A 13,914-nucleotide genomic window follows, 5' to 3' on the forward strand; every position below is an offset into this window, starting at 1 on the left:
ATTTCTTCCAGGTTGTCTATTTTATCAGCATATAGTTGCTTGCAGTAATCTCTCATGATCCTTTGTATTTCTGCAGTGTCAGTTGTTACTTCTCCTTTTTCATTTCTAATTTTGTTGATTTGAGTCTCTTCCCTTTTTTTCTTGGTGAGTCTGGCTAATGGTTTATCAATTTTGTGTATCTCCTCAAAGAACCAGCTTTTAGTTTTATTGATCTTTGCTATTGTTTCCTTCATTTCTTTTTCATTGATTTCTGATCTGATCTTTATGATTTCTTTCCCTCTGCTAACTTTGGGGTTTCTTTGTTCTTCTTTCTCTAATTGCTTTAGGTGTAAGGTTAGGTTGTTTATTTGAGATGTTTCTTGTTTCTTAAGGTAGGATTGTATTGCTATAAACTTCTCTCTTAGAACTGCTTGTGCTGCATCCCATAGGTTTTGGGTTGTCGTGTTTTCATTGCCATTTGTTTCTAGGTATTTTTAAATTTCCTGTTTGATTTTTTCCGTGACCTCTTGGTTATTTAGTAGTGTATTGTATAGCCTCCACGTGCTTGTATTTTTTACAGATGTTTTCCTGTAATTGATATCTATTCTCATAGCATTGTGGCTGGAAAAGATACTTGATACGTTTTCAATTTTCTTAAATTTACCAAGGCTTGATTTATGACCCAAGATATGATCTATCCTGGAGAATGTTCCATGAGCACTTGAGAAGACAGTGTATTCTGTTGATTTTTGGATGGAATGTCCTAAAAATATCAATTAAGTCCATCTTGTTTAATGTGTCATTTAAAGCTTGTGTTTCCTTATTTATATTCATTTTTCATGATCTGTCCATTGGTGAAAGTGGGGTGTTAAAGTCCCCTACTATTATTGTGTTACTGTCAATTTCCCCTTTTATGGCTGCTAGCATTTGCCTTATGTATTGAGGTGCTCCTATGTTGGGTGCATAAATATTTCAAATTATTATATCTTCTTCTTGGAATGCTCCCTTGATCATTATGTAGTGTCCTTCTTTGTCTCTTGTAATCATCTTTATTTTAAAGTCTATTTTGTCTGATATGAGAATGGCTACTCCAGCTTTCTTTTGATTTCCATTTGCATGGAATACCTTTTACCATCCCCTCAATTTCAGTCTGTAGGTATGAAATGGGTCTCTTGTGACAGCATATGTACAGGTTTTGTTTTTGTATCCATTCAGCCAGTCTATGTCTTTTGGTTGAAGCATTTAATCCATTTACATTTAAGATAATTATCAATATGTATGTTCTTATTACTATTTTCTTAATTGTGTTGGGTTTGTTTTTGTAGCTCTTTTCCTTCTCTTGTGTTTCCTGCCTAGAGAAGTTCCTTTAGCATTTGTTGTAAAGCTGGTTTGGTGGTGCTGAATTCTCTTAACTTTTGCTTATCTGTAAGGGTTTTAATTTCTCCATTGAATCTGAATGAGATCCTTGCTGGATAATCTTGGTTTTAGGTTTTTGCCTTTGATCACTTTAAATATGTCCTGCCACTCCCTTCTGGCTTGCAGAGTTTCTGCTGAAAACTCAGCTGTTAACCTTATGGGGATTCCCTTGTATGTTATTTGTTGCTTTCCCCTTGCTGCTTTTAATATTTTTTCTTTGTATTTAATTTTGATAGTTCGATTAATATGTGTCTCGGCATGTTTCTCTTTGGGTTTAACCTGTGTAGTACTCTCTGTGCTTCTTGGACTTGATTGACTATTTCCTTTCCCATGTTAGGTAAGTTTCAACTATAATCTCTTCAAATATTTTCTCAGGCCCTTTCTTTTTCTCTTCTTCTTCTGGGACCCCTATAATTTGAATGTTGGTGTGTTTAATGTTGTCCCAAAGGTCTCTGAGACTGTCTTCAATTCTTTTCATTCTTTTTTCTTTATTATGCTCCCTGGCCATTATTTCCACCATTTTATCTTCCAGCTCACTTATCCGTTCTTCTGCCTCAGTTATTCTGTTATTGATTCCTTCTAGAGTATTTTTAATTTCAGTAATTGTGTGGTTCATCACTGTTTGCTCTTTAGTTCTTCTAGATCCTTGTTAAATGTTTCTTGTATTTTCTCCATTCTGTTTCCGAAATTTTGGATCATCTATATTATCATTACTCTGAATTCTTTTTCAGGTAGGTTGCCTATTTCGTTTTCATTTATTTGGTCTTGTAGGTTTTTACCTTGCTCCTTCGTCCATAACATACTTTTTTTGTTGTTTCTTTTTTTTTTTTTGATGGGTGGTGCTGTATTCCTGTCTTACTGGTTGTTTGGCCTGAGATGTCCAGCACTGGAGTCTGCAGGCAGTTGGATACAACTGTGTCTTGGTGCTGAGATGAGGACCTCTGGGAGGCCTCGCTCCAATCGATATTCCCTGGGGTCTGAGGTTCTCTGTTAGTCCAGCGTTTTGGACTTGGAGCTCCCACCACAGGAGCTCAGTCCCAACCTCTGGCCTGGCAACCAAGATGCCACAAGCTTTGTAAAGTTGTTAAAAAAAAAAAAAAAAAAAGGAAGAAAGAAAGAAAAACAGCGTGGCTTCCCTGGTGGTGCAGTGGTTAAGAATCCGCCTGCCATGCAGGGGACACGGGTTCGAGCCCTGGTCTGGGAAGATCCCACATGCCGCGGAGCAACTAATCCCGTGCACCACAACTACTGAGCCTGCGCTCTAGAGCCCGTGAGCCACAACTACTGAGCCCAAGTGCCACAACTACTGAGCCTGCGTGCTGCAACTACCGAACCCTGCATGCCTAGAGCCCGTGCTCCGCAACAGGAGAAGCCACCGCAATGAGAAGCCCGCGCACCACAACAAAGAGTAGCCCCCCCCTCACCGCAAGTAGAGAAAGCCCGCGCACAGCAACGAAGACCCAATGCAGCCAAAAATAAATAAATAAAATTTTTTTAAAAAGAGAAAAAAAGGAGCAGTACAATATCAAAGAATAAAGAACAAAATAAAATTAGAAAGATAAAAAATATACTAGGAAAAATGGAACAGTAAATGAAACAACTGCAACAAGGTAAAATAAAACCACATCAAAGAAAAAAAAGGGGGGGAGGCGGGGGCAACAAGCCAAAAGGAGAGATACCTAACAAAATATAAAGAATAAAATAAAATTAGAAAAATACAAGATTTATTAGGAAAAATAAAAATATAAAAGAATCAACAACAATGAATCAACAAGGTAAAACAGAACCCCAATCTAAAAGAGGAAAAAAGAAAAGAAAAAAAAAAAGCCTTGGCTATGGGGGTGGAACTTAGGCAGGGCTGGGGTTTAGGGTGGGGTGGGACCTAGGCGGGTGGGGGGGTGACGTTCAAGCATGGGGGGGGCACGGGGGCCTCTGCTTAGGATCTGCGTGGAAGGGGAGAGGCAGCACACGGAAAGGAGGGCCTCTGGAGTGTGGAGTTCCACAGTTTGGAGGTAGGGCCCTGGATGAGGGTGTGTGGGTGGGGTTTAGGCCCAGCTGTTTGGAGGGGGTCTCAGAGGGGTCTCCAAGTATACAGGTAGGGCTCCGGGTGGGGGTGTAGGGGCAGGGCTTGGGCTCTGCACAGCAGGACGGAGGCTCCGAGGGCAGAGGGTTCGGCCCCGGAGCCCAACAGGCTCCCCGGTGCCTAAGTAGACAGGGAACGCACTGGCCCTGTTCCCTTCCATTCCTTTGCACTCCTCCCCCACCGTCTCCCCCAGGGTCTCCTCCGTCGCCGCTGGACCCCTAACCGTGGGTGGGTCCCACTGGGTATAGGAACTCCTCCCCTCCCCCAGCCACCCCTCAGGGGTGCCAGTCCCGGAGGTCCGGCCTTTACTTTTGCTCCCCCTTCCCCCCTCCCACTCCCTCAGGACCCGTGCTGCTGGAGGGGGCCTAGGCGGGCAGAGGATCAGGCCCGGGACTCAACAGGTTCCTGAGGGTCCAAGTGGGCAGGGGAAACCTGGCCACACTCCCCCTTTGACCCTCTGCCCTCCCAATGGTTCCCCAATTTCCCCCTTCGGGTGTGGGACCTCTTCCCCTCCCCCAGCCGCCCCTTAGGGGCACCAGTCCTGTCCCGCCTCCACTTCTCCTCCCCTCTCACTCCCCCCATGCCCCACGTCCTACTCAGTCCCTGGGGGCTCCTCCCGTCACCTTAGGTGTCCGTGGTCCCCCACCAGTGCCTCATAGGTGCCCTAGTTGTGAGGAGACGCGAATTCCGCATCCTCCTAGTACGCCATCTTGACTCTCATGCTCATTTTTAACTAAATGGAAGAGCCTAACCAAAGATCGTTTAGAACTTCAGTGGCCATTGTGGGGAACTTTTGACCTCCCCAAACCTGTTTTTCTCGGAACTAAAACAGAAGACCATGGTTCTAAAGCACAACAAAGTGAATGGGATGCCTATTCTGCAGAAGTTTTTAGTGTTGGTTTGCTATTACATGATGAACATTAACGCAAATTTTAATATCTGTCCTGATTTAAAGGTTTAAGTTAGAATTGTATTTGCATACCTTCAAGGGGGTCCACTGCCGATTTCCATAGTGGGTCGTGATCTCTGCAGTGTTCTTTCTGCCATCTCATCAGAAGCTTGGCCCCAGGGCTTTTACACAGAAGAGCAGCTATGAGAGGTTCAGCTGGTATGATGGAGTAGGCCTTTCTGCAGATGGTCTGGAAATCTCCAGCTGGTGGCCCTCTATTTTGAGTTTTGGCTAACAACCATAGGAGTTTTGTTTTTTGTTTTTTATAAATTTATTTATTTAAAAAAAAAAAACAAAAAACAAAAAACAAGGTACCTCAAGGCTTCCAAGTGCAATCAGGACTCTAAAGCTGCCTCTTTACAGAATACTACTTATGATTGAGGCAAATAAAAAATTAAAAGAATGTAAAAAAAGCATCAGAGGCCTCTTCTCCCTTTTCACTTCCTGTGCTAACTTCTCCTTTCCCTACTGTGCCTGTTCTTTCCTCTTTGTACCCTCCTCTTTTTCATTTCAACCCTATCATTGAACTTCCCTTGTTCTCTGAACCTCTCCCTACTTCCTCCTCATCTCAACCCATTAAAACCTGCACCTTTAAAAATCAAACCCTCCTAGGATCCTAATGCTAAGCTCCTAATTTCCTATGTTCCCTGAACTAAGACTGAACTACAAACCATAGTCAAAGGTTTTCCTAAAGTTACTGAAGCTCCTCATAAATTCACTGAGGAATTTAATTGTCCAGACTTTTCAACCTGGTTTCTCAAGACTTAATATCAACTAGTCCACATGCTTTTCGGCAAAGGTGGAACCCAACAATGGATGAAGACTGCTAATTGGTCACGTCTTGAAAAATCTCTAGAATAACAAATGGGAGATTAACCTCCTGCCTTATTTTGTGACCAGGCTCAGGCAATTGCTAAGGGACTCCACTTAGCAATCCTTAGAGCTTTCCTGAAAGCTGCTGATTGGAACAAAATTCAGGCCTGCATTTAAAAACCCAATGAGGCCCCATTTGTTTGTTTTTATTTTCATTACCCTAGGAGGTGGGTCAAAAAAGATCTTGCTGCAATTTATGTCAAAGAGTGTTCTGCCTATGTTTTCCTCTAAGAGTTTTATAATGTCTGGCCTTATATTCAGATCTTTAATCCATTTTGAGCTTATTTTTGTGTATGATATTATGGAGTGTTCTACTGTCATTCTTTTACATGAAGTTGTCCAGTTTTCCCAGCACCATTTATTGAAGAGGCTGTCTTTTCTCCACTGTATATTCTTCCCTCCTTTGTCATAGATTAGGTGACCATAGGTGCGTGGGTTTATCTCTAAATGTCCATCAACAGAGGAATGGAGGGACTTCCCTGATGGCACAGTGGTTAAGGATCCACTTGCCAAGGCAGGGAACACAGGTTCAATCCCTGGTCCAGGAAGATCCCACATGCCGCGGAGCAGCTAAGCCCATGTGCCACAACTACTAAGCATGCATAGAGCCCAAAAGCCACAAGTACTGAGCCTGCGCACTACAACTACTGAAGCCTGTGCACCTAGAGCCTGTGCTCTGCAACAAGAGAAGCCACCGCAATGAGAAGCCCGCGCACCATGACGAAGAGTAGTCCCCACTCGCCACAACTAGAGAAAGTCCACGTGCAGCAATGAAGACCCAACACAGCTAAAAATATAAATTAAAAAAATAACAACAGAGGAAAGGATAAAGGAGATGTGGTACATATATACAATGGAATATTACTCAGCCATAAAAAGGAACAAATTGGGTCATTTGTAGAGATGTGGATGGATTTAGAGATTGTTATACAGTGAAGTCAGAAAGTGAAAAACAAATATTGTATATTAATGCGTATGTGTGGAATCTAGAAAAATGGTATAGATGATCCTACTTGCAAAGCAGAAATAGAGACACAGACGTAGAGAACAAATGTTTGGATACCAAAGGGAAAAAGAGGGGGGTGGGAGGAACTGGGAGATTGGGATTGACACATACACACAATTGATACTATGCATAAAATAGATAACTAATGAGAACATACTGTATAGCACAGGGAATCTACTTAATGCACTGTGCTGACCTGAATGGGAAGGAAGTCCAAAAGGGAGGGGATATATGTATATGTATGGCTGATTCATTTTGCTGTACAGTAGAAACTAACACAACATTGTAAAGAAACTATACTCCAATAAAAATTTTAAAAAAAAATGAACCCATGCATGATTATTATAGTCTACTCCAGATTATTTTTAAGGAAAATTCTGGTCTCCCCATGGATGTTGAATCCACATGGGTGGCCTTTAACTCTATGTTCACTAATGAGCTAAACTGAGACCTCTCTCTTTTGGCAAAGAGAATTAGAATAAGATGGGAAACTATGTGCTTAATAGACGTGGTTAATTTAGCAAACTGGCTAACCCACACCCACAAAAAGTACTAGGTATAAAATAAGCTACAAGGATATATTGTACAACATGGGGAATATAGCCAGTATTTTATAATAACTATAAATGGCATATAACCTTTAAAAATTGTAAATCACTATGTTATACACCTAAAATGTATACAACGTTGTAAATCAACTATAACTTAATTAAAAAATAAAGTGATGGCCAAAAAAAAAAAAACACCCAAATTGTTCCCTCAAAGCCTTTCCCCAGAATTAATCAATACCCTACAAATAAAGAGTGCTTACAGGGAATCAGACCAATCACAGAGGATTATAAAGCCCAGGGGGTTATAATCCCTTGTATCAGTCCCTGCAATATCCTTATTTCACCTACCAGGAAACCCAATGGCTGCAGACAGATTTGTCCAAGACCTCCATACTGTAAACAATATTGTTATCCGTCTTCACCTTGCTGTTCCCAACCCTCATACCTTATCAGCTCCCATCCCTACTGAAAGTAAGCTTCTCACCATGATTGCTTTGTGTAGTGCCTTCTTTAGCATCCCTGTGGATAAGGCCCATCAATATCTCTTTGCCTTTACTTGGGAAGGACAACAATACATCTGAACAGTAATGCCCCAGGGTTTAAGTAAAAGTCCTTCTTGTTTCTCACAAACCCTAAAAGCTTATTTAGACGATGTAAAATCTCCTAGAGGTTCTAAACTATTACAACATGTAGATGATTTGCTTCTCTGCTCCCCTTCCCAGGCCTCCTCATGGGAAGACAGCATCCATCTGCTAAAGCTTTTAGCCTCAAAGAGACATAGGGTCTCTAAGGAGAAGCTACAGTTTGTTCAAACTCAAGTTTTCTTTTTAGGACATCTGATTTCAGAACAAGGACTACACATAGATCCAGAAAGGCTCCATGGCATCCTGAATTTCCTAAAGCCCCAAACTAAATGCCAATTACGAGGCTTTCTTGGGTTAGCTGGCTATTATCATAACAGGGTTTCATATTTTTCTCTCATGGTTCAGCCCCTATATATATCCTGTTGAAAAACACTAAGCCTGATCCTATTATTTGGGAAGATCAGGATGATCTAGGTTTTAAAATCCTGAAGGAAAGCTTAATGAATCTCTCTGCCCTTAGACACTAATTATCAACTCCCCCTTTTCCTCTAGGTCTACGAAAAGGAAGAAAATGCCCTCAGGGTGCTTATTTAGAAACACAGAGATCACCATCACCAATAGGGTATCACAGTCAGCAGCTGGACCCTGTGGCCCAAGGATACCCCCTTGCCTCTGAGCCATTCCTGCCACTGCCCTTTTAGTAAAGGCCAACCAAGAAATACTCATGGGTTCCTCTCTGACCATCTTTGTTCCTCATGCTATTGAAAGCCCTTCTGAATTCCAACCATATCCAACATCTTTCAGCAAGACATCTTACTCCCTATGAAATGCTCCTGTTGACTGCACCCCATATCACCCTTGCTCACTGTAATATCCCTAACCTTGCCACCCTTCTTCCCTCCTCTATGGACGAAACTCCTCATGACTAACTCTGACAAACCATCTCTTGACTCCCTATTACAGCCTGCAAGAAACCCCTTTAACAAATGTTGATTCTTCATGGTTTACTGATGGTTCTTATTTAAAAGATGAAAATGGTGAATATTGTGCTGGATATGCAACTGCAACTTCTTTGGAAGTTATCAAGGCAGCACCTTTGCCTTTGGCTACCTCAGCACAACAGGCTGAATGATACGCTCTTACTCAAGCCTATAGTTCAGCCATGGGCAAAACTGCAAATATTCATATAGACAGTAGAAACACTTTTGGAGTAGCTCATAACTTTGGAATGTTATGGAAGCAGAGAGATTTCCTTACGTCTTCCTTATGCCTAATGGGGATAAAACTTAAAATGGCCCATATATTCAAGATTTATTAGATGCCATACCAGCCACTCTGGCTATTATTAAAGTTCTGGGCATTCTAAACTTGACTCCCTGGAAGCTAAAGAGAACCACCTCACTGATATCTCCACTAAAAATGCTACTCTGGGCTTCCCTGGTGGCGCAGTGGTTGAGAATCCGCCTGCCAATGCAGGGGACACGGGTTCGAGCCCTGGTCCGAGAAGATCCCACATGCTGCGGAGCAACTAAGCCCGTGCACCACAACTACTGAGCCTGCGTTCTAGCGCCCGCGAGCCACAACTACTGAGCCCAAGTGCCACAACTACTGAAGCCCGTGTGCCTGGAGCCTGTGCTCCAAAACAGGAGAAGCCACCGCGGTAAGAAGCCCGCACACCGCAACGAAGAGTAGCCCCCCGCTCGCTGCAACCAGAGAAGAGCCTGCGCACAGCAACAAAGACTCAACGCAGCCAAAAATAAAATTTTTTTTAAAAAGCCATTAAAAAAAAATTATCCCTACCCAGTGAACCCCAGCTCTAACTTCATGGTGACTGGGGAATTCACTTCACCAGCCAGGTGCTTGGACAAGTCTGTGCTGTCTGGCCAGTTCTACAACACTTTCCCTGTGCTTACCAGCCAAAATCCCCAGGGCCAGTCGAACACACGAATGGCACCGTTAAGAGTGTATCGGCAAAATTTGTAGAGACTCTTCAAACACCCTGGCCAAAGTCACTGCCACTGGTCCTTCTAAATCTTAGGTTTATCTACCCTTTTTGCAACCCATAAACTCTCACACTTGGAGATAATCAGAGGATTCTCAATGCTGTTAGCTCCTGCTTCTTTTGATCTACAGCTAATAAAAGAGTATATACTTGAATATTTTAAAGACTTAATTGTTTCTGTTGAAAATAACCATGACTTAGTAGAACAATCTTTTCACAGAATGATCCTGGGAGACAAAGGTCTTCAGCATCATCACTTACAACCTACAGATTTCGTCTCCTGGAATAGACATCTTCAAAGACATCCCTCTAACCTTGCTGGAAGGGCCCTTACCAACTGTTGTTAACCAGTCCGTGTACTGCCAAGATCCAGGAAACAGACTCTCAGATCATGTATCACATCTAAAGAAAGCACCAAACCCTGACTGGACCTGTGTACCAACTGATGACCTAAAAGTAAAGGTTTCCAGGAATTGAAACAGATGACAGATAAAGGAGACAGCTTTCCCAAGATGACCAGACCAGGCCTGTATACCTTTTCCCCATTGTTTCTTACCTTATTCCCCCCTTTCTTTCTTGGAAAGACAATGATCTTCCCTGCACTTCTAAATCTGTTTGCAACAGAGGGAAACATCTGATGGTTGGGTTTGCCACCAGAAATTCAAATCTGTACACAACAGCAGTAACTCTCTAGTCCATCCTGTGACCAATTTTTCATTTGTCCCTAATGCCACTGCTAGTTTCATTCCATTTCCCCTCAATGTTAACTCCAGAGTGAAACTTCTGTCAACATCCCTCCCGACACCGTTTCATCCTGAACACCCCCACTGACTGTAGCAATGATGGTACCACTCCTGATAAACTTAAAATTACGCTACTACAATCACCCCACTCACGCCCTTACTTTCATAGTCTTTGTCCGCAAAACACCTTAAACCCAATTACCCTGTGCCATCACGTTAGAGAATGGACTTCTCGGCTTGGAGGAATCCTCTCCAAAGGCTCTCAAAACATCACTGACTCCTGGTTGACGAATGCCAATAGCTCCATTCCCACAAATTCACCAATAAACAACGCCACTTCAGCTGGAGTCCTCTGTGCTCATCCAGTTTCATCTTTGTTTGTGAACGAGGGCATCATCCCTGGGCTTATAAATGTCTGGATAGTTGGCGAATGGGAGGACAATTCTCGTTAGGATATCTAGTTGTTCCACTATCCATTCATAACCGATCTGAAACCAATCTCTGGGCCAACCCCTTAAACCCACTTCAAAGAACCTACTGTTAACTGCCCAACAGGGTCCATGACTCTGGGTCTGTCTCCTTGGCAGATCTTTCCTCCTTTCCTGGTTTGGAGAACACATCAATGAGCACATGATTAGAAATCTATCCATTACCCTAGGTTACACAGCTGATTCCACCCCTAAAGCAACAGCTACCCAACAACAGGCTTAGACTCCGTCAACTTTAGTAATAGAAGAGCCAGTTATTTCGCCAGCAAAAGCAAGTTTATTTAGGAATAGCCACAGGAAGTACAATTCAGGATATGCAAACTATGGCAGACCATAGGCGAATCCAGAAAACAGGAAAGAGGAGTTTGCTTTCATGGGGAAAAGAGGGAGTTGGGATGGACTGTAATAATGAAAGAGTTCACTGGAGGAGGCTAGGGGTCCAAAGTATGGAGGCTTCTCATTGGTTGGGCAGCTACAGTCTGATTGGCTGGGCTGTCATCAGACGGCGAGTTTTCTTCTTCCTGCTGGATAGTAGAGTAGGCAACACCTTCCTGTCTGAGATACAGGCGCATATCTCTTCCCGTTTGGAGTAATCGATGATGACCTCCCCCTACAGGTCTTCCTCCGCTCCAATTTTAGCTGAGGTTTCTTTAATTAATTCCACAATTCCTTAGCTAAGGTGGTATTAGACAAATTGCCCTTAGCTAACTCCTAGCAGAACAAGGTAGTATATGCTGGCAGCAAGAACAACTTGTTGCACATGGATAATTTTCTTTGGGGAAGGAGAAACTCAATTACATAAAATCAGGGAACAAGTACACTGATTACAAGTTTCAACTGATTCCCCATGGTCCTTCAATCTTTAGGACAATTATACAAACTGGATTTGTCATATTACTTTTAATTTTGACTTGTATAATCATTTTAAAACTTTGTACCGGAGGAGAGGGGATTAAGAGTGCTGCTTAAAGGAGCTCCAGAGACGGGTGCGAGCCGCGGCTATCAGCACGGACCCCAGAGACGGGCATGAGACGCTAAGGCTGCTGCTGCCGCCACCAAGAAGACTGCGTGTGAGCACAGGTCACTGTCCACACCTCCCCTCCCGGGAGTCTGTGCAGCCCGCCGCTGCCAGGGTCCCGGGACCCAGGGACAACTTCCCCGGGAGAACGCACGGTGCGCCTCAGGCTGGTGCAACGTCCTGCCTGTCTCTGCCGCCGCAGGCTCGCCCCGCATCTGTACCCCTCCCTCCCCCCAGCCTGAGTGAGCCAGAGCCCCCGAATCAGCTGCTCCTTTAACCCCGTCCTGTCTGAGCGAAGAAGAGACGCCCTCAGGCGACCTACACGCAGAGGCGGGGCCAAATCCAAAGCTGAGCCCCGGGAGCTGTGCGAACAAAGAAGAGAAAGGGAAATCTCTCCCAGCATCAGGAGCAGCGGATTAAAGCTCCACAATCAACTTGCTGTACCCTGCATCTGTGGAATACCTGAATAGACAACCAATCATCCCAAATTGAGGAGGTGGGCTTTGAGAGCAAGATTTATGATTTTTTCCCCTTTTTCTCTTTTTGTGAGTGTGTATGCGTATGCTTCTGTGTGAGATTTTGTCTGTATAGCTTTGCTTTCACCATTTGTCCTAGGGTTCTGTCCATCCTTTTTTTTTTTTTACTTTTTAAAAAATTTTTTTCTTAATAATTATTTTTTATTCTTTATTTTAATAACTTTATTTTATTTTACCTTACTTTATTTTTTTATCCTTTCTTTCTTTTTCTTTCCCTCCCTTCCTTCCTTCCTTCCTCCCTCCCTCCCCTCCTTTCTTTCTTTCTACTTTTTCTCCCTTTTATTCTGAGCCATGTGGATGAAAGGCTCTTGATGCTGCAGCCAGGAGTCAGGGCTCTGCCTCTGAGGTGGGAGAGCCAACTTCAGGACACTGGTCCACAAGAGACCTCCTAGCTCCATGTAATATCAAATGGCGAAAATTTCCCAGAGATCTCCATCTCAACACCAACACCCAGCTTCACTCAATGACCAGCAAGCTACAGTGCTAGACACCCTATGCCAAACAACTAGCAAGACAGAAACACAACCCCACCCATTAGCAGAGAGGCTGCCAAAAATCATCATAAGGCCACAGACACCCCAAAACACATCACCAGACATGGACCTGCCCACCAGAAAGACAAGATCTAGCCTCATCCACCAGAACACGGGCACTACTACCCTCCACCACGAAGCCTACACAACCGAATGAACCAACTTTAGCCACTGGGGACAGACACCAAGAACAACGGGAACTACGAACCTGCAGCCTGCAAAAAGGAGACCCCAAACACAGTAAGATAAGCAAAATGAGAAGACAGAAAAACACACAGCAGATGAAGGAGCAAGATAAAAACCCACCGGACCTAACAAATGAAGAGGAAATAGGCAGTCTACCTGAAAAAGAATTCAGAATAACGACAGTAAAGATAATCCAAAATCTTGGAAACAGAATAGAGAAAATGCAAGAAACATTCAACAAGGACCTAGAAGAACTAAAGATGAAACAAATAATGATGAACAACACAATAAATGAAATTAAAAATACTCTAGAAGGGAGCAATAGCAGAATAACTGAGGCAGAAGAATGGATAAGTGGCCTGGAAGATAAAATAGTGGAAATAACTACTGCAGAGCAGAATAAAGAAAAAAGAATGAAAAGAACTGAGGACAGTCTCAGAGACCTCTGGGACAACATTAAATGCACCAACATTCGAATTATAGGGGTCCCAGAAGAAGAAGAGAAAAAGAAAGGGACTGAGAAAATATCTGAAGAGATTATAGTGGAAAACTTCCCTAATATGGGAAAGGAAATAGTTAATCAAGTCCAGGAAGCACAGAGAGTCCCATACAGGATAAATCCAAGGAGAAACATGCCAAGACAAATATTAAACTGTCAAAAATTAAATACAAAGAAAACATATTAAAAGCAGCAAGGGAAAAATAACAAATAACACACAAGGGAATCCCCATAAGGTTAACAGCTAATCTTTGAGCAGAAACTCTGCAAGCCAGAAGGGAGTGGCAGGACATATATAAAGTGATGAAGGAGAAAAATCTACAACCAAGATTACTCTACCCAGCAAGGATCTCATTCAGATTTGGTGGAGAAATTAAAACCTTTACAGACAAGCAAAAGCTGAGAGAGTTCAGCACCACCAAACCAGCTTTACAACAAATGCTAAAGGAACTTCTCTAGGCAAGAAAC

The 13,914-nt window shown here is 43.0% G+C and overlaps 2 protein-coding genes across 6 annotated transcripts in view; both read right to left on the reverse strand.

Moving 5' to 3' along the window:
- Nucleotides 1–4,549, reverse strand: part of PPEF2 (protein phosphatase with EF-hand domain 2) — a 77,299-nt gene extending 72,750 nt beyond the window's left edge. For both annotated transcript variants that reach the window (XM_030764035.2, XM_089912061.1), the window contains exon 1: nt 4,461–4,549. The gene's annotated coding sequence lies outside the window, so the exon portion shown is untranslated. The remainder of the gene's footprint in view (nt 1–4,460) is intronic.
- A 7-nt stretch (nt 4,550–4,556) lies between these two features.
- NAAA (N-acylethanolamine acid amidase) overlaps nt 4,557–13,914 on the reverse strand; it is a 35,710-nt gene continuing 26,352 nt past the window's right edge. Inside the window, exon 12 of one of the 4 annotated variants that reach the window (XM_022599323.3) lies at nt 4,557–4,658. The gene's annotated coding sequence lies outside the window, so the exon portion shown is untranslated. Of the gene's footprint in view, nt 4,659–9,150; nt 11,199–13,914 lie in introns of those variants that run through there. The other 3 variants (XM_022599320.3, XM_022599319.3, XM_022599325.3) reach the window with 3 other exon arrangements.

This window comes from Delphinapterus leucas, chromosome 5, assembly GCF_059928025.1.
Source record: "Delphinapterus leucas isolate spDelLeu-1000000601 "Yukka" chromosome 5, BTC_Dleu_Yukka2, whole genome shotgun sequence".
Lineage (NCBI taxonomy): Eukaryota > Metazoa > Chordata > Mammalia > Artiodactyla > Monodontidae > Delphinapterus > Delphinapterus leucas.